Source organism: Malurus melanocephalus, unplaced genomic scaffold (genome assembly GCF_030028575.1).
Source record: "Malurus melanocephalus ecotype Western Australia unplaced genomic scaffold, MMel_1.1 scaffold_298, whole genome shotgun sequence".
In the NCBI taxonomy this organism is placed as follows: Eukaryota; Metazoa; Chordata; class Aves; order Passeriformes; family Maluridae; genus Malurus; species Malurus melanocephalus.
Window position 1 is genome coordinate 562,066 of NW_026623530.1, and position 20,245 is coordinate 582,310.

Consider the following 20,245-nt stretch of genomic DNA (forward strand, 5'->3'; position numbering starts at 1 on the left):
ATAAATCATATATGTATTTATATATATGTATAAAGTGGTCTTTAAGTTATTTTTTGCCAAAGTATTGTCTGCCTTTGAAATGGCAATCATAACATATTCATGAGAGAAAAGGGACAAAAAGTTATATTATGGACAATTAGTATCAGGACACATTCTAATGAAAATCCTTGCCCAGGGGAAAAGCAGTGAGTGATATGACTGAAATCTTCACTTTCCCTTCTCATTTCCCAGTTCTTTGATTACTGAAGACATTTACAATATCAATATTTTATTTATAATTTTCCTTCATACCTGTTCAGATGAAAAGGAAGAAATATTATTTCCTCCATCACAAATGTGTATTTCTGGATTGATTTTCCTCAGAAAATAATTTGGACTATTTTTAGAAAGGCAAGCAGAAAGGGATTTAGGTTTCTCCATTGAGAAAAGAAATGTGAGTTACTGAGTTGTTATGAATTAGCCTAATTTTATTTAAGCAGAACAGAGTGGAAACTAGGACCTGGCATCTTTCTTCTTCCTCAGAYGTAATGAAAGATGGAAATGAGAAAATAAACATAAAAAAAATCTGATATGATCCAACAGAGATGCTGACAGAATTATTCTTTAGTCATGCTGGTTATTATTATACATGGCTTTCATATTGCAGGAAAAAAGCCCTTCTACTTATTAATTTTTTGAGTTCCAGAAAATGAACCATAATTGYTGTTATTCAACCAGTTTCTCTCTCTTCAGCACTTCAATAAACTTCCTTCAAGCACCAGTTTTTAAATCTGCAAAACTCATTTCTCTACCTCAGAGCGAAGAGCCAGACTTAAGACTGACCACCTACTCAACTCCAAAAAGGTAATTTTGGGTTTTGGTTTTTTTTTTTTGTTTTTTTTTTTTTTAATCCAGGACAATGTTTAAAATTAAAAGTGCTTTGAGCAATATTATTAAACAAGATCACTCCAGAGATATGAGAGTGGAAAGGACTGGGAGGACTGTGTGCAATACTATGCCTAACTCCAGTGMTGACTCAAGTTATAGAAGCAAAATTACTCATCCCATACCAAAATGTTTAGCACAAGCACGAGGAATTCACGCTTCTGTAACCAAATGCACTAATGAGCAGCAGAGGCATTGGGAAGGCTTGTCTGAGTGATTTTTGCTTGGCTTCACTTTGGCACCCATCTCCATCTCCTGTTGAGCCCACATTAAATGGAGCAAAAATCAAACTGCCTCATACCCATTTCAAAGGAAGTGAGTTTTCACAGCTCCCTGGTAATTTCTATCAAGCTGTGTCTACAGCGAGTCCCTTCTGGGTCTGGCACAGCTGTTGTCAGCTCTTTTACCAAAAACTAGTAGCCCATGACTGATACATAAAATGATATATTGGTCTTTTCTTTTCTTGGTTTTCCTTGCTTGATGCAAATCCTGCTGTAGGTCCCTTTGTTCTCAGCAAGAATTGAGATTAATCATTTTTATAATGAAAAGCAGGTTTGAGAGACCTCCCTTTGAGATGAGCTAAAGTGTCTGCAGAGGGGGTTGCAGGAGTGGTGGACAAGTGGTCTGGTCTTTTTTCCCAGATGCTATTTGCTTTCATTTGATGAAGGCCATGCTTGAGGCTATGCATRGCCAATCTCAGCCAGGCTGAAATCAGTGTTTCCACCTACTGGATATCGTATTGACTCTGCTGAGGATCAGCATTGAGCATTGTCACCAGACATTTCCCAGCACAATAATTGATCTGGAGATCTAATCAATATACCTGGTGATCCTGGCAGTACTGCAATGCCTTTCTTTGGYCATCTCATCCTGAATGCAGCCTGACATTTCCTGACACCACACCATGAACCCAGACCTCTTGCAGTGCTGATGGATAATGCAAGACCCAACAGAGCCTGTTGTGACCAAAACAACTCCCTGTGAAATTGAACCTCAGGCAGCCTTTTGYAAATGTGGTGCACAGCTCCTGCCAGCTTTCTTCCTGTTGCCTGGTTGGCCTCAGCTGCTGCCCAAGGGCAAAACATCCAACATCTTGCACTAGAACCAAGTTGCTCCATGCCCTGWCCAACCTGGCCTTGAATGCTTCCAGGAGTGAAGCAGCCACAATTTTCCTGTGCCAGTGCCTCAGTAACCTCACAGGGAAGAATTTCTTCCTAGCATCTAATCCAAAGATACTCTTTTTTTAGTTTAAAACAATTTCCTCTTTTTCTATCACTACAYGTAAAAAAGTTGTTCTCCCTCTATTATAAGCCCCCTTTTGTCGCTGGGAGCTCTAAGCTCTYCCTGGAGCYTTCTCCAGTGTGAACACCCCCAGCTCTCCCAGCCTGTCTCCAGAGCAGAGGGGCTTTAGCCCTTGGAGCATCTGTGTCCCTTCTCTGGACCTGCTCTAACATTTCCATGTCATTCTTATGTTGGAGACCCCAGAGCAGATGCAGAACTCCAGGTAGGGTCTCATGTGGGTAGAGTAAAGAGAAATATTCACCTTCCTTGACCTTCTGGCCACCCCTCTTTTGCTGCCACCCAAACCTATCGGTGTACCATTCCCAGAGTCACTGCAATACTTCAGTGATTCATGAAGCAGACAAAGCAAGCTCCAAGTCCAACTCCCATGCCCCAAAGTCTGTTTAATATAAAATCCTCTCATCAAGGGTATATCAGGTATTAAACTTTTAAGAACAAGAACACTTGGCCAAGGCCAGCAGACCAAATCCTTCCTTTCTTTTTGCATGGTTCCTTCAAGGAGTGGATAGATGCATGTAGATGACCCAGCTGGTGACAGCACTTACCACTGCCTTGTTATTTCTTAGCCTGGAGTTTGTGAAAGGAAAAAGCTACAGTAAAGCCATTCAAATTCTCCTTCCACTCATCTTTGGGACTTTTCATACAATGTCAAGCTGCCCCCCTTGCTGGGATGGCACCAGTTCATGGGAAATTTTGGATGCAACCCAAGGAACTTTTCAGCCTTTCTTGTCCCAGACTAACATGCTTTCATGAGAGCAGCATCAACAGCCTGAAACCAACCTCCCACTCCCAACAACCAGCAACACAAACAAGAATTTAAAAACTCCCTTAGAACTATAAACTACTACATTATCAGCCTTTTAAAAATAGGGACTGGAGCTGCAAACTGTTTATACACTTTTCCATACACAAAAGTCAAAATCTTTTAGAGCCTACAGTTATTATGAAAGCCAACTATTGGGAAGCTAAGCTATTGATGTGGCACCATTTAAATTATAGTTTAAGATGTTTTTTAGCCAGATGACTCTTTAGTTGTATTTGCTCCAAACATGGGTGCTGTGATCATGGAGAGTTCAGAGGTTAATGGTGCAGAATCAGGGCACAGGCTTGTGTGGGAATACAATGAAATCTGWAAACTATTGCACGTATTTGGGCTCCACATCTTGCCTGGCCACACAGAGATCTATTAAATGACTTCACAAACCAGAATCTCCTGTGTGGCAAATGTCTTCACTGAAGGTTTGCTGTAGGATAATCAAAATCCAAGCTTGGAGGCAGTGCGCAGATCATTCACATTCTGGGTGTCAATGGTCTTGAGAAATGTGAAGTTTCAGCAGGTAACAGCTAATGAAGGTTTTTGTGTTATGGTAAATAAAAATGGTACAGGAAGAGCAAAATTATTACTCTGAAATGGACTACCTCCATTCAGGTGCTGGCTGGCTACACACATCTGTGTTCCACAGTGCGAACTCCTTCCCCTCATACGGTTGTATTTCCATTTGGCTTTGTTCTGTARTATAAATCAGCCAGAGTCTGGCACAGTGCTGGTGTCAGGTATCAACCTGGTGCTTGGTTTCAGCCCAACTCCTCAAAGTTTTCCATRAATAAAGACATAGGGAGGCAGCAGGTGAGTGTCATTTCTTTCCCAGACCCCTGGCAGCTATCTAGGACTCTTGTGAGAGGGCCTTGAAATAGTGTTGGAAAAGCCCTTCGTGTAAGCACAATAATTTAAATAAGTAACTAGCCTGGAGAATGTCAGAGGACACACAGTTGAAATAGCAATGCTCAAAGGTAATCTAAAACCCAATTAAAATGCATTAGAGTTTCTGTGTTTTGGTTGTTTTGTTCTGTGCCAGTTTGGGATTGGATGGGAGGCTTATTCCATGGGGGGAACCTAGAGCATGACTTGAGTCTGGGAGGTCAGAAGGCATATGAGATTCTCCCTTCTGCTCTCTCTTTCTTCACAAAGTTTTATTCWCTAAGAAATAAAAGAGCGTGAGGAACACCACCTCTCTCTTTCTCCATGAAGCTATCATGCTTTCCATATCCAGTGATAAACTCTTTTTTTCCCCATAGGAAATAAGAAGAGAAAAACTCAGAACAGTTGAATAGAAGCAAACAAAAAAGAGTAGATTTATTCTTCTATCGAAAAAACATTTTTAATCCCCCCCCAAAGGTCTGGCAACTTTTTTACCACCCTCTTTACAATTAACTCTTCTTTTTCTTTGAGTTAATCAACACAACAACTCTGAGCATTTCCTAGTGAAGTGTAACTGCCACAYAATTTTATTGCTTCTGTTCCAAACCTGCAGAAGGCCTGGCATGATGGAAATATTACCTGCTAATCAGTAGCAGACTGGTGTAGATGAGGAAGGCTATCCCCACCACAAACCATCAGGAGCTGTCCTTACAGCAGAGCTGGGTGTGAGGATTTCCATCCTGCTTTCTGCCTCAAATGAGGTAGCAGATGTGGAGAACATCTGTGGTTCGCCTTCACAGACACATCTGCAGTGTTATCTGACTGCTCATGTCTGGGTGTCGTGTATGGTCTCTGCTCCATCACTCTGTCCATCCTCTCCAGGAGAAGTCCTGAAATTGTTCCAGATCTTTGGCTGCAATTCAGCAGCCCATCAGTAGTCCCCTGACTGSTCCTGGGGACAACCACCAGGGATGTGCTACAGGGAAAGGCAGCGATGCTGTTTCCATAGAAGTCACTGAATGATTTGGGTTCGAAGAGACCTTCAAGACCATCTTGTTCTAAACCCCCTGCCATGGGCAGGGACACYTTYCACTAGACCTGGTTGTTTCAAGYCCTGTCCAACCTGGCTTAGAACACTTCTAGGGATGGGGCAGCCACAGSTTCTCTGGGCAGCYTGTGCCAGGGCCTCACCACCCTCACAGSSAAGAATTTCWTCCCGATATCCCATCTAACCCTGYCCTCTGRYAGTGGGRAGCCATTCATCCTTGTCCTGTCACCCTAGGCCCTTGTCCAAAGTCCCTCTCCAGGTCTCYTGAAGCCCCTTTAGGCCCTGGCAGRGACTCTRATGTCTGCCTGGAGTTTTTTCCAGGCTGAACTCTTCCACCTCTCCCTTTCTTTCAYTKTCATGCCAGTGTCACCACAGGGGTRAGGGAAGGCTGGTGGTGATAGTGRTTTTCTGACCTACCAGGAARTGGATTGGAGATTCATTTCSCAAACAAACTGTGATSCTGTGGTCATTTTTGGATACAGATGTGCAGGTTGAGAATYTTTTATTTGTGCCACAGGACTGACACACACATCACAGCATCCTGCAGAGGGTGATTTATTTGAAGAAGTATATTGTGGAGCAAGGGATGGGGCAGAACATGAGARTTGCCTGGCATTCACAGTGAAGGGTGGATGCTGGGAAGTTAAAGAAGGGACTAAACTCATCTCCTGTCAGTAGCTGAGGGATAGGASAACAGAATAGCCAAAAGATGATGGCTTTGCCAGTTGTAGATTTGTATTGTTATAACTTTTCAGTTGAACAGTCTGGTGTTACCTGTAGTTAACACGTATGTAAAAGTTATTGGTAGAACCCACTTAACTCCTCTCTCTATTTCAGCTTTTTCTKTGTTGYACTTCAAGAATTTTTTGCCTTGCTCTGTTTATTCAGCCACCTTCAGCTTTGGATACATTTTCTCTTTTTCTCACCACAAATATGTCCCTGTTTAAATGTCAGGACTGACTATTTAGGAGATTATCAGCCTCAGGAAAGAATTCAGTATACTATAATAATATGCCATGACCCTGGCACATTCTCACCATGGCAGTGGATATTTATGCACATAACAAGAGCATCAGGAAATAAAATAATTAGCTTTTTGTGATACAAAGAAAATCAAAGATTCTAAAGGGAGGTAAATCTTCATTCTCCAGTATGAAACTAATGTAAAGCTCCAAATGCATTTTTTGCTCTTTTTTTTTTTTTTTTTTTTTTTTTTTTTTTTTTTTTTTTTTTTTTTTTTTTAGGGGGGAAGGCCAGTTTCTGGACAGACTAAAACTTAAAATACTTGAGCTTTCCCTTCAGAAGAGAAATACTCACGACAGTTGAATAGAAGCAAACAAAAAAGAGTAGATTTTTGTTTTCCTTTGAAAAGACTTTTTTAATTCCCCAGAAGGTCTGATGAGGCAATATTTGTCCATGTCTGCTCTGGGAGTTTAAGTCAATATTTGCTGGAAGTTAGAAAGAAATTCTTGCTATTGATCCGCATTTACTTATTCTGGATGTTTTGCAGTTTTTCTGACACATTTGTTCTTTGCCAGARTCTGAGACAGGACATGGGATTGCTCAAGGCTCTGGTCCAAGCTTGGCAGCCTCTCTCACTTCAGCAGAGTTTGCACAGCACAGTCAGGAGGTCGAAACAGGGTTCTGCTTGGGCGGGGTGGATTGAAATGTGAAGGAAAKCTCTCGATGTGCCCAGCTGAGAGCAGATCTCAGTCTACACATCTTTTGGGTGGAGGGTGAAGTGTTGTCTGCACTTCAGAGCAGCTGTCTGGACCTGATGGCTGGACTGGGCACTGAATTGGCCATCTACATCCTCCCAGGTCCACAAACCTTGTGTCAAGACAATAATTTATAAACWCAGGAAGGAGTTCAACATTTCTAAAACTTCCTCCATGGATTATTTCTTTCAYCTGCCATGTCTTTTGGCATAATTCTCTTCCATCCTGTTAGTGCTTAGAGGCTCCAGACCAGAAATACAAGTGCAACTGTAAGAATTGAAAAAGAAACAGAATGAGCCCATTTTGCKGATCTTACTGCAGAGGACAGGCTTGAGACATCTGCCTGGAAAGTCTTTTGAGAAAAATATCCACTACCTATACCCCTTGTTTAATACTCTTCATCTGGATTTAAGAAAGTCCCACCTCTCTCTCAAAGACAAGAATGCATTCAGCAGTTAGCAGAAAGTCAAAATTAATTCATTTGTGAGGAGATAATATGTTTCACATGTATGAGCGATTTACATCCCAGAGTTTGTGTGCTCATTAAATTGTGTTCAGCTGTGATCTTGCAGCTCCGTCCTGTGTTTGCACATAGTGGATAAGGACAGACACACATTAAAACAACGTGGAGCTGTTTTATTTCCTCTGACCAGACCAGAGAAAGCCCTACTTTCAGCTCTGGGGTAGTAAATACATAGTTTAACCTGATAACCTGGAGAAGACCTTAAATTTGGGGATCTTCATACAAAACAGCTTAGTCTGACATGGGTAGGTGCTACACAACATGAGTGTWGCACAGAAGTCAGGGAGCTCCTCAGCTTGGGAACAAATACATGTGCAAGCACATGATGAATCCCTCTTCCCTCGCTGGCTGAATTCAGTACAACTCAGTGGCATCCAAATCCAACCAAATGCTCTTTTTGGTACAACCACTGTGAATCTTTGATTTAGGCTGTGAGGCTCTGGACTATTTCAGGAGACCCAAATAATGATCTTCTTTTTGATACCTCTCAACATCAATATATAAAGCAAGACTTGTYCYCTTKGAGATTTCAGAGGAGGAGGATGAKCTCTGTTGGTAAAGGTTTCYTCACTTTCATCCAAAATATTCCTTTTGTTTTGCTGGGGGAGGGAGTGCTGAATCCTTTTGCTTTGGAGGAAGTGCTCATTCCAGAGTGTTTTCTCCTAAACTTGTCTCTAACCCAAGACACCATCCCAAAAAAACAAGGGATGACTGTGACCCACTCACTTGTGGTGACATCAAGAAGTTGTGAAGTGCTTTAGAGAACACGCTTCTCAGCCAACTCCAACACAAGRGCCAAACCTTSAGCCAGGGTAAATGTATGTGACTCSRTGGTATGGGAGGCATTGAGAGCTATAAAGCRTCTAAAGCTGAGGTCTAAACTCAGCATTGAGAGCTGAAAAAGACATGGGAGAGTTTTCAATCAATTTGTCTTTCTGAGGCAGAAATGCTGCTCATGATGTATTTTCTGYTGATGTTATTTTAAAAGCAAAGAGTTGCTCCCCAGGTGCTTTCTGGAGATTTTTTACACCTTGTCTTGTCAAGGCTTTTGAAACAGATGAACACAGTAAAGGCAATGACTGGGAAACCAATCAAGTTCCTTATGTGTGGAAACATGAAGTTGGACCCACCATGGATGATCCTTTCAGGGACCAAATCCTGTTGCCTCCCCATATCTGTGCTGGGTTTGAAACTAGTGATTTTCTTTAATTTTTTTGTGCATGGTCCAGCTGTCCCATGTCTTTTTCTGTTTCCTCCTGTTGCAGCTTGGCATTGAGTGCTCCAAGGTCCAGGCTGCAGAAGGAAAGACAGACTCTATTTGTTTTTAATCATAAAGAAAATTGTGCCTATCAACATGGTTCCACTCAGCACTGTTAACCYTTCTGACTGGATGYGGTGGTGGCCAYGAAAAGCMTCTGCAGTCAGTGGGGAAAGAAACYTTCTTTTCTTCTCTGCRTGAAATTCTGCACTGCAGATCTATGGCATTCRTGCCAAAATCTGTGCCAAGCCATGCTGGCTTTTGGGAAGAGGAGGTTTCAGCCTTCATCCTYGTTGTTAGTGCTGTGTTAGACTCAGAGGTTGGATCCAGGTGGTATCGGGATACAGGACTGGGGACTTGTGGTGGTTCATATTGACTGAAAGAAGACATATGGGGATGCCAACCTAAAAAAAACACCCCAAAAACCCCAACCAAAAAACCCAAACACCTTTSCCCCCCAAATAAAATTGGAGGTCTGCAAATGAAAGCACAATGGGGGAAAATTGACCATCCTGTGAGTGCACTAAGGAATGTAATGGAAAACCGGGGAGATTTGGTTCATCAGTCAAAAGCAACTTTCTTGTGAGCCTGTTGCACAGAGCACAGCAGATCTGGAGACTGAAATAAGAAATGATGAACTAGACATCAAGAATGACAGGAGGCAAAATTTATATCTGCTGGGAAATCGTATGAAGGACCAGTTTGAGACTGGCTTTTCAAAGGGCCACGTGAGCTGGCAGTCTGCATTGGGCCTGCTTTTCACAGGTTAAAATGAAAGTTTTGAAACCATCAGAAGTCAAGTCTTGAGTTTTCCCTGAAATAGCCTTGGAAGATTGTGGCATAACTGTTGCTAAAATACTCAGATTTTTTTCCCTTCAAACTAAACTGGATGAATCATTTGGAGGAGCAGACACATTTTGAGATACTTGTCAGCTCTTGAAAGGCTTGACACAATTCTTGGCAGCCAGGTTTTCTTTCAAAGACTTGCATGGGAAAGTTACAAATGRAAGCATAATTCCAGATCAATGAGTTTCTGCTGCTCTTGTGAATGTATTTGTGTGCTCTCTACTCATGTGGATATATGACTGCTTTTTTTTAATGTTGCTTTGGATCCAGTTTCTGCYAAAATTGTGTGAATATGTCCGAAAAGATTTTTTGGGGGCAGAAGACCTGGGGATAAAAGTCTTCCTGCAGGAACAGCAAGAAGTTATGTTGGTGATCGAATGGGCAGCACATGTAGACCCCCAGTTTTGGGATCTCCACTGCATCGTGGAGTGCTGCCCTGTTGGGATGATTCAAAGCTGAACCTTGGCTGCTGCCAGAGGCCACAGCAGGGTCCTGATGAAATCCAAAAATGGCCAATGAGAATTTTGGAAGCAATAAAATATTGGTCTGTAGACCCAGCTGAGCCTGAGTGCAAGCTGATGGAGGGTACAGCAGAACTGCATCCCACATGAGCAGCCATGGCTTTCTGAGCTCCAGTATGCAGGTACATGGCAGCGATAAACCAAACAACCCCTGCACCCTGAATGTGCCAGACTGTCCCATCTGTGCTTGGTGTTCCACCAGCAGCTGGCTGGRGTGACACACCAGCCTGATCAGGGTCTCTTGCATGTTTACTGATTTCTGTAGAAGTTTCAAAATTTCTATCCCATTGCCTTTCACAGTCTCTCTTTGCTGCTCTCACTTCTGTGCTCCATTGCCTCTCCAATTCACTTCTGTGCTGGGGAGACATCACCACTTGTTGAGCCTGTGGCAAGTCCCTTGGGGCTTTCCTGGCACCTTCTGATGGATAAATGTTTTCCTCTGTTCCTTTTGTTTTCCACTGGTTTCAGGGTCCTGGTTTTATTGCAGTGTGTGAAAGTAGCCAACGGGTCAGTGTTTGTGGCTTGCATGTTTTAGCAATCATATTTGATGATCAAAGCACAAGGAGGCAGGCATGGTGAGATTTATATACAACAGGATCCTTGTTGAGTTCTCCAGACTGAACCATATGAAGTATTACTGCCTTCCAGCTTTATGATAACTTTACTAAGCTTGAGTGCTTGTTTTTCTTCTCCCTTCCTCTTTTTCCTTCTCCTCTCCTTCTCCTTCTCCTTTTCTCCTTCTCCTTTTCTCCTTCTCCTTCTCCTTCTCCTTCTCCTTCTCCTTCTCCTTCTCCTTCTCCTTCTCCTTTCCCTTCCCCCTTTTCCCTTTCCACTTCCCCCTTTCCCTTTCACTTTTGCTTTCCCTTTCTTTCTCCCTCTCTTCTTCCCTCTTCTCCCTTCTCCCTTTCGCTACCCATAAGAGACAAAAAATGCAAGGCAAAAGGGAGCCATGCAGAAGACACAAAACTTTGTTCTCAAAATGACACTTTAAAGCAGGTGAGTGTAAATCAAGGTTTCTCATCATTAGGGCTGTACAGGTTTGCAGCAGGGGACTGTACTCCCTGTTTCAATGCAATAATTCTCAGGAGTATTGTGATACCTCCGAGCATTACAAGTGTGAGGATGGAGACAGTGGGATGAACCTTTCTGTCTCTGAAGCTGGCCAGGACAGGGAGATGACTTTTCCTAGGAAGGACACATTAGGATTCCTTTCATGGCACTTAAGGCAAGGGTAGATAAATAAATATCAAGTCTTGAAGCTTGGACAGACAGGCTTAGTTTAATCTCTACCTCTGCATGGAGGTAATGCCTGTTTGGAAGAAGCCTCTGTGTGCTTCAGGGTTGAACATATCCTTTCACATATCCTAACACAAGCCCTGGTTAAGGATTCTCAATCATAACATAAATATAACTAAATTGTGTAATAAGGAAGTCTTGAGGCACAGATAACGTGATTTATTYATTCTTATTATTTATTCTGGGRTARGCAATCAGATRGGCAGGTCCCCATCCATCCAGCTCTTTTGTGCATATTCCCCAAGGCTCCTTTATCTTTCCAAAAATTGGCATTGTGTGTGGAAGAGGCAGGTCTAGAGCCCCAAGTGCCTGCCATTTGTGATGGGAAGACAGTTTTCTGACTTCCATGGCTGTTCAAGTGGAAGAGCACGCCATCTCAATATGCTTCAAGCCTTGGGGACTCATTTCATGGCTGGGGTAGAAAGGGAGAGATGGTTTCCCAGCCCTTACCAGGACATTTCTTAGCTCTTATGCTCTCCTAGGTACCATTGGTSGGCTCTGAACCAGGAGAAGCAAAAGGTGACAGGGGCAGGTTTAAAATTAGATGCATAAGGAGCCCTTGTCTTCAGCTAGGCTTTATCAAACAGGCAGGCAAGCCTTATCCCAGTCTGTAATCCCCTCTTCTGGAGGCTCTTGAATGACAGCAACAACAAAAATGTGCTGTGTATGAATTGTTGCCCAAGGAAATATGAAATATCACATGAGGGCTCCCCCCAAAGCCTCCCCCCGACTTCACCACCTTTCCTCCTTTGCCATGGTCACATTTTGTCAGCAGATAATCACTCTCTTTGCAGTAGTTCCTTAGGAAAAGACAAAGCATCTTCCTTCTTTGCCCATCTCACTGTTGGCAGGGAATGGCCAGATTATCCTGCTGGTAGCCCCCTTCAAAGAGCTCATTAATGTCATCAGGGAGCTTTTCTGTTATAATAATGCTGGTGGTGTTCCAAGTCTGGCCATACCTGATTCTTAATGTTTTACTTCAGATCAGGTGCTGGAAGTGTTTGATGTGGTGCCAGTCAAATACCAAAATGTATTCTGCAGAGGGAAGGGCCGGAAAGAATTAATCCTGACATGAAATGAGAGYCCTAAATTGAGACCTCAGACCCTAATGGCCTGGAAACAAGAAGGATTTAAATATTATGCTTKGCCCTGAGGCATCTAAATAAAATCCTGAAACCAAACAACTCTTCCGCCTTACTTCCTACCCTTCTCTCAGGGTACCTCTGGTTTTGCACCATTAAGCCTTGCACTACTTTTCCTAGCTGAGGTGTCACAAATATCCTGTGAGCTTTCTCTAGCCTGAAAGTGGTGGTTGAAGATGAAAATCAGTGCATTCACAAGCTTGGATGAGGTCTTTAATTTAACCCTCTCTGGCATCTCCCCTTTCAGATACTCAGTGTGGGTCAGCAGCCCAGACCCRAGGACTCAGAGTGGCTAGAATGGACGATGTGAAAGTTTCATCTCTCTCTACTGACAAAAGGGTTATGGTGTGTTTGTTTGTTTATAGAGCAGCCCTAGGGTTCAGTAATTTGAAATAACATGCGCCCTACCTGCTCTTCACATTMACACTCCCTCTGCTTCTATATTTTTGATGAGCTCTTGACATTTTTACTCTTCCTCTCTGTCTGTGATCCCCAGCCTGCACTTTTGCAGCTAGTGGGACCAATTTCCAGGTGTCCCATGGCAAAAGTGGGATAGGATCTGTAGGAACTGCATGCATAGACTGATCCTGGAGTAGAGCCTTCAACAATGTGCCTTGTAAAGCATTTTTAACATTTCCAGGGGTTCATAAACAGTGATCAGTGGCTGCCAGAGAAGCTGARATGAAAAATCTTTCTCTCCTCTTGATGCCTTCCCTTCCATGTTGATATCTGATTCATAAACCAGCAATACGTATGGATACACATKTAATCCACTATTTCTCTTAATCACCTTGGATAACAGGTTGTCTCAGCTTGCACTTCTACTTTTTTGAAGTGTTATTAAGTTCTGCTTCTCCCCCACTGTTTATATATTGTTCTTTTTGCCAAGAAGGCTCAAAATGCCTCCTCCAGGCCTCATGGGTAATTGTCTCATCAAAGCCTTAAAGAGAGCAGGGAGAAAGGAGAGATCTAGCCCATTTTGGCTACTATAAGCARCTCCATCAGAAGTCCTAGCAGATCTCATAAATAGAAATTGGTAGGGGATTTGGATGGAGATTTTCTGACTATGTTGGCCAGAGGGAAAAGGCTGCCTACACAGCTGATAAATGCACCATCTGTAAGGGTGTAAATCTTTGCCCCAAGGTGCGACTCTGTAGAAAGCTTGCAACACTTTTGAATATATWACCAGTTATCCTTTCCAAAGGGCAAATCATTTAATGGTTATGKTTGGAGCTGTTTCCCTCTGCTGTGGCTGTGCCCCCTGGCTCTTCTTTGCCAGGGTGGTCTTRTGAAGAAACACACATTGTGGTGCCATGTGGTTGTGAAGAAATAACCTCATGTCTGGGGAGACTTCCTTAGATTAATTCCACTGTTTATGCTTTGGATGTGATCTTCAGTGATGACTGGTGTGTGGTGAGAGGAGGAGGAGCAGCGTAGGAGCTGCCACATCCTGCAGAAAGAAAGCTGAATTGCTTTTCTCTGTCACAGACTCAGAGTGTTGGACCTGGGCACCCAAATCTGCAGGTCAGAGATTCACCAAGACCTCCACTCCCACAGACTGTGTCTGTGCTACCCTGTTTAGCTGGCAACCCTGTGGCTTTTGGAGATACAGAGAAATKCAGCTGTTGAGAAAGAAAAAAGTTGGTGATGACCCAGGTAAGGTGGTCTCCAAACCCGGATGGCTGGAGGAAGAGCAGCTGGGGTTAATCTGGAAGATCATCTTCTTCTRCCATCACAGCTGCTGGAAAAGGCTGTTCCATGGCTTGTATGGTGTAATCAGCATGCTGATGAAATGCTCCTAAGGGCAGAAAAATGGCTGCTTACCCTCATGGAAATGCATCCGCACTGAGAGTGATGATTATTATCAAAGACAAAGCTTGACTGACTCTCCTGCCAGAAATGGGTATGGAATCATAAACAATATCATAAACAATATCATAAACAATATACAGCATTTCTGTCCCCTCACCCATCCTACAGCAAATCCCCTCTCCCCATGCAAGGCACACAGGATGGGTCTTCTGTTCTTTGCTGATATCTTTATCCAGTTTGTAGGAATTTCTGCTGTTGCCCTGCTTCTTTYGCCAACCTCTGCAATAACACCTGCTTTCCCCCTAACTTTACACTGCCTCTGGGTTTAGTAACACCTGGAAAGATAATCAAAATCTCTTTTGACCCCCTTCACCTTCCAGGTCAGTAATGAGCAGGCTGTTTAAGCCCCAGGTTTCATTCTTCAGGCTCTCCCAGCCTCAAGGAAGGGGAGCATGAGCAGACAGAATCACAGGGGGGAAATGCTGATTTCTTAAATGAAGAGAAGATGTGCCCCTCTCTTRCATCCCCTCCTCAGGGCAAGTACAGCCTGAATCGGTCTGGGGGAAGGCACTGGGTATAAATGGTAGTCAGATCTATCTGAGCTGGTCCAGGAAGGAGTTTCTGGTCCACTGAGCCTGGTAAGCAGTGACATATTTTCTATCAACATTGGCTCTGTGGAGCTGCAATTCATTAGGCAACTTGATGGGAAAGTGGTGCATTTTCTTGCAAGAGAAAGCTGATGGACCTGAGCTGTGATAGTAAATATAAGCTACTGTGCAYAGCTCTTTATGAACTATATCTAACGCAAATGCTGACTGTCTCCAAGGCAGTAAAACATCACCCCAAGAGGAAATAATAATAATTACCTTACCTGTAACAATTGTTTTAACAATTGCCTGTAGCCTGGTCACAGCTTAATATTTAAGGAACTATGTAGTAGGTGCGCATTTATAAACCAGATTCTTAACACTTATATAATACATTTCTAAAYGTTAATCAGTCAATACTCAACATCCAAAAAAGGCTCGAGTGGCAAATAAGATTAATTGTCTTTATATCTCTGAGGATGCCCACAGAGATCATCATTCTTTTTAGCAAAGGGTCTGGAACTCAAGCATTTGATTCTCATACCACAAGGTATCATCACAGTGATGGGTTTGATATGTGTATGTAGGCACATATGCACTTATATTTAATATGAGCAACATGGAAAGGGGTTGAATGCACCATGATGTGCAGATGTGGGTCTGACATGAAGAAGYAACAGAGATTTTAGGGGATAATTTCTAGATATGCACATGTGTTCATATGTAGGTGAGATTGGAGATAAACCTTATCAATTCCCACATCTCACAGGAATGCAGAAACTGCTCTTTGTAAGCAGGTTTGTAAAATTCAGGAGAAAATATGGACTTTCACTTTCATCAGAGGCTTGAATGCAAAGTCAGAGTCATGACTGCAGTGAAAACACAGAAGMAAACCTGATTTAAGAAAATAAATATGTGCAGCTGAGTGGCTCAAATTAATATCATGTGCAATTGTCTTGAAAACAAGCAAGAACAGGTCAGAGCCATTCTGCYCATAAGAGATGTTGGGATTCTTAACTAGTGGTCAAATCTCTTTGCTGATCAGTGGTCTTTGCCTATTGCTTGTGGAACAGGTGCTGGTCAAAATCTTCCCCTCACTCATGACTGGGGAGGAAAGGAAAAGGCAGTGGAGGTTGTGGAAGACACAGCCCAACAGTGTGTGACCACTTTCCCTCACTGTGGATTGCTGATTTATGATTTGGGGACACAACATCTAACCAACATGACATKGTCCAAGCTGGTTGAAAGACAGATGTCAATGACCCTCGTGGCACTACATTTTGTTTTTCAGAGCAGRTCTTGAAGAAAAAGACAGGGTTTAGAAGAGCAGATTTTCCTTTTGTGGTCATGGGTTAAATAAGTGATAAATTCCTGGAAGAAATGCTTTACTAATTAAGGCCAAATTGGAAATGACTGGTTTGCATGGAAAAGAGTTACTCCAAAAGAACTGGACTGACTTCTCTACAATCAATCACGTGAGTAAGCACAGCAAAAACAGTTTAGCCTGGAAGGAGCTAAAACACRCACAGATAGAATCTTATTTTGAAAGCAGCAACAAAGGACATGTAATTTATATCTCAGTTGGTGACTTCATATGTTTTGCAGCGTTTCTCCAAAATATATTTGAAATCATAATTCATTTTTATAATGCATGAAATTAAAATAATAAATTTCAGGAAGTTTTTCAAGGGAAAGAAAACTCTGTAAGCAGCACTGAGGGATCAAAAGAGATTTTGACAGGGATAGACTTCTGTTGACTTGGGGGCTTTGGATCAGGCTGGAGATTGGCGACAAGATGGACAACAGTTAATAAAACCATGTCTGTTAGACATGCTGGAGCTTGGGTAARTTGGAGCAGATCAGAAGCTGACTGCAATGTCTGAACCTGGTTCTCAAGGCACTGGGTGCTGGCTGGAGCATTGCCAGTGCTTGTGAGAGGAGATGGCAGGAACCATGGATGAGTCATGGAATCATGTAATAGAATCAGAGAAYGGCTTGTGTAGGAAGAGATTCTTCAAGAGCACGTCATTCCAACCCCTCTTGCCATGGGCAGGGATGTCTTCCACTAGATCTGGTTTCTCCAAGCCCAGTCTGGCCTTGAACACTTCCAGGGATGGGGCAGCCACAGTTTTTCTGGGTAGCCTTTCCCAGGGCCTCACCACCCTCACAGCCAAGAATTCCTTCCCAATATCCCATCTAACCCTGCCCTCTGGCAGTGTGAAGCCATTCCCCCTTGTCCTGTCCTTCCAGACCCTTTTTCAAAGTCTCTCTCCACCTCTCCTGAAACCCCTGCAGGCACTGACAAGGGGTCTTTGTTCTCCCTGGAGCCTTCTCCAGTCTGAACACCCCCAGCTCTCCCTGTGTGTCTCCAGAGCAGAGGGGCTCCAGCCCTCAGAGCATCTTCATGGCCTCCTCTGAACTTACTCCAGCAGCTCCACATCTGTTGATGCTCTGGGCCTCCCTTTTTCTCCTGCTACTTACCTGGTTTCAATGAGCACTGCTGTTCAGTGGGAGCAGAATGCTGAGCTCTGTTGTCATGTTAGAGCTGTGTGGCGGTGACAGCTGCTCTCACAGAAAGAGAATTCAGCTTTGGGMAATGGGTTTWACCTGCTTTGTYTGGAAATGCTGTCCCASGAATCACCAGGTAAGGAGCTCTTTGTATCAGGCAGCTGATATAAAAAACTTATTAAAAGATGTGAGTTTCTTTCAGTTTGGAGATCTTGTCTCTGGTATGATCCAAGATGTGATATAAAATCACAGCAAAATACTTTTAAAAAATAAAAGAAAAGAAAGTGAGAGTGGAGGTGTTAGAGAGACCAGGGATTAGAGGATTAAAGAAAAAAACAGAATTAAAGGGTCAAAATCATTACCGAACCTGCATTTATCCAAAGAAAAGTTCTGTTTCATTAAAAGGCTACATATAATTTCCTTCATGTAGSAGGATTTATCTCTGTGTGTTTCCGATCTTTTCCTTTATGCTGGAATATATAATGTGTTTCTCATCTAGGGTAGCATTTCATTTTTTCAGGAACACAAGGAAAAGCACAGGATAAAGCCAAGGACTTAACTGTGCTCACCTTGTCCACAGCACAGCAGCTTCAGACACTTGCTGGACTTTYGAGTGGGAGGCAATGAGTCCTTCTGTTGGACCAGAGATGGTGGGCACTTGTGCCTCCAAGGATAGGATGAACTTGACCTCTTTAAATCTAAACCATGAGTTGAGCCTGTCTACAACAATAAAGTCCTCTAACAAAAACAAAAATGAAAACAAAAACAAAACCAAAAGCAGCAAAAAACCTCCCCAAACCAAAACCCACAAAAAACGCCAAACCAAACCAAACCAAACCAAAACAAACAAAAAAAACCAAAAAAAACAAAAAAAAACCAACAACAACAAAAAAAAAACACCAAAACACCCCACCCCCCACAAAAGCACATCTATCTATTAAATAGATGTCCTCCCTTTTGGTGCTGTTTAGACAAAGTACCACCTACATCCTGTTCGGTGATCTCAACCTTTTGTCAGACTCACGCTTTCTTTGACAATTCTTTTCCAAGATACCCATTCCTTTGTCTCTCATAACTGTGTGGTGTACCCAGAATAGATCTCCTGAGCAGAGGAGTCACACTCTTCAGCCTGCTGGCTGCTCCATGGATGTGATCATCCTGYGCTGCACAGGTGAAATTCTGGCTTGTGTGCACCTTGATGTCCACTGGGACCCTTGGGTCTATTGAGCTGGCACCAGCCTGGGCTGTTGGTGGGGTTATTCCACCCCTGACACAGAACTTTACATTTTCTGCACGAGGTCTGCAAGCTTTCTGGGAGAGAAGCCTATCCYTTTGTGTAAAAACTGGTTGAGCTTAATGACAACATCCTTTGGCAACATTCACCATCCACTTGATCAGCTGGTTTTCACCCTAGTGGACTCCTTGCAGTTCTAAGATATCATTCAACCTGCTGCAAGATCTAAAAGCCTATGTGGAGCTTTAATGTCTTGGTGATTTATGGCTGGGATTGAGACATTGTCCAAACTGTTGCTTCGTTTGTATAAACCTTTCAGGCTGATGAACGACTTTGCAAATTAAGTCTCTGACTTTTATCTAGACTCTGTGAAAATTGAGTTGTTCCCAAGTGACTCCACATCTCACCTCAGAGTGATGAAAATCCACAGTCATGGAGTGAGAATTCGTGCAGATCGAGGGCTCACTTTGTAGATCTGAATCAAAGATTTTCAAAAAGGTTTTTCCAGGAGCAACAGTCATAGGTGGATGATAAAACTGAACCAGTTTAATATCTTACTGCATTTGCTCAGTGTCTGTTTATGATGAATATAAAGCAGACTCAATGCTCAGGCAAGTGGGCTTCTCTTTATGTGCTGGGATTTCATGTGTACCATGGCCTGCTAGAAGGAAAAACAAAAAAATGTGCCTAATTCTTAAATAACACATTAGAGCATCACTCTTCATGTTATAAACCACTGAAAAAAGTAGACATTGTTTATATTATTTGTATGATGTTAGGCCTCGGGAAGGGCAGATATAACCCCATTTACTACTGCACAAACAAATACAGTTTATGTTGGACTGAATAGCCCAAGAAGGCATCACTGTTCTGTTCTGAGAACTTCCCAGTTCAGTGTCTTGCTAAAGCTCATGTACAAAGTTTGTGGCAGAGCTGGAGCTGTAGGAGTTGCTTCTGTCAGAGTAGTCAAGACTGGATCAAGTGGCCAGGGAGCACATTTGAAGAGCTCTCCATTCCAGGTGAGACCAGACCTCCTTTGAGACGTGACAGAGAGAGACAGAGGACACCAGAGAGGCTTCCAGCACAAGGACTTGAGAGGCTGGACCCAAAACCATCCTTGAGGGGAGCAGGGAATGCKGGGAGAGATTTTTCCAGATTTCTCCATATGTACTCATCCAGACCAATAATTTGCTGAAGTTCGCTGTATTTCACTGGTGGATGGGATTTCTCTATGTCAGTTTAAATTTCTAAAGCTCTGTAGTATTCMAGAGCTCAGATCTGTATTCACCTCAGATCTGTAACCTGAGAAGTTATTTRTTAAAGAGTAACCATTTATTATTAATGATAAAAACATATCAAATAGTCCCTTCTTATTTCAAACATAGACTTTTATAATGTCTTCTACTTTTTCAGCTGGTGGAGCAATTTGCCATTTGTGAGGAAGAAATGGGAGACAAAACTATCTCATGCTGCAACTGCAGGGGTGTTGCAGAGGTAAGGGGAACTGAATTAAATCTCTCCCATCAAAAGCCCTGAATCCCACTCTCTCCTTAATAATAAAGAGATATTCTCCAAGCCTTTTCCAATAAAACTCYGAGTCCATGTGTATGTTGTAGGGAGGAAGAAAACATATTTGAAACCTGAAAGCAGAGTGAGAGGTACAACTTTGTAAGTTTGACTCGGATAATTTGTAATCTCAACACCAGCTGTATAAATTCACYGATTTATTGCATTTTGAACCAAACTGCTTTTGAGTTTGAGATTTCAAATAAAGCCCAGGTTTTCACTGTGCCTGTGCAAAGGCTACAGAAGACCACATGGAGAGCT

The 20,245-nt window shown here is 42.7% G+C and overlaps 1 non-coding gene across 1 annotated transcript; it reads right to left on the reverse strand.

Annotated features, from left to right (window-relative positions):
* Nucleotides 1–2,512: 2,512 nt before the first annotated feature.
* On the reverse strand, nt 2,513–2,694 carry LOC130579894 (U2 spliceosomal RNA). The gene has a single exon (XR_008966061.1). It is a non-coding gene; the product is annotated as a U2 spliceosomal RNA (small nuclear RNA).
* Between the last annotated feature and the right edge of the window lie 17,551 nt (nt 2,695–20,245).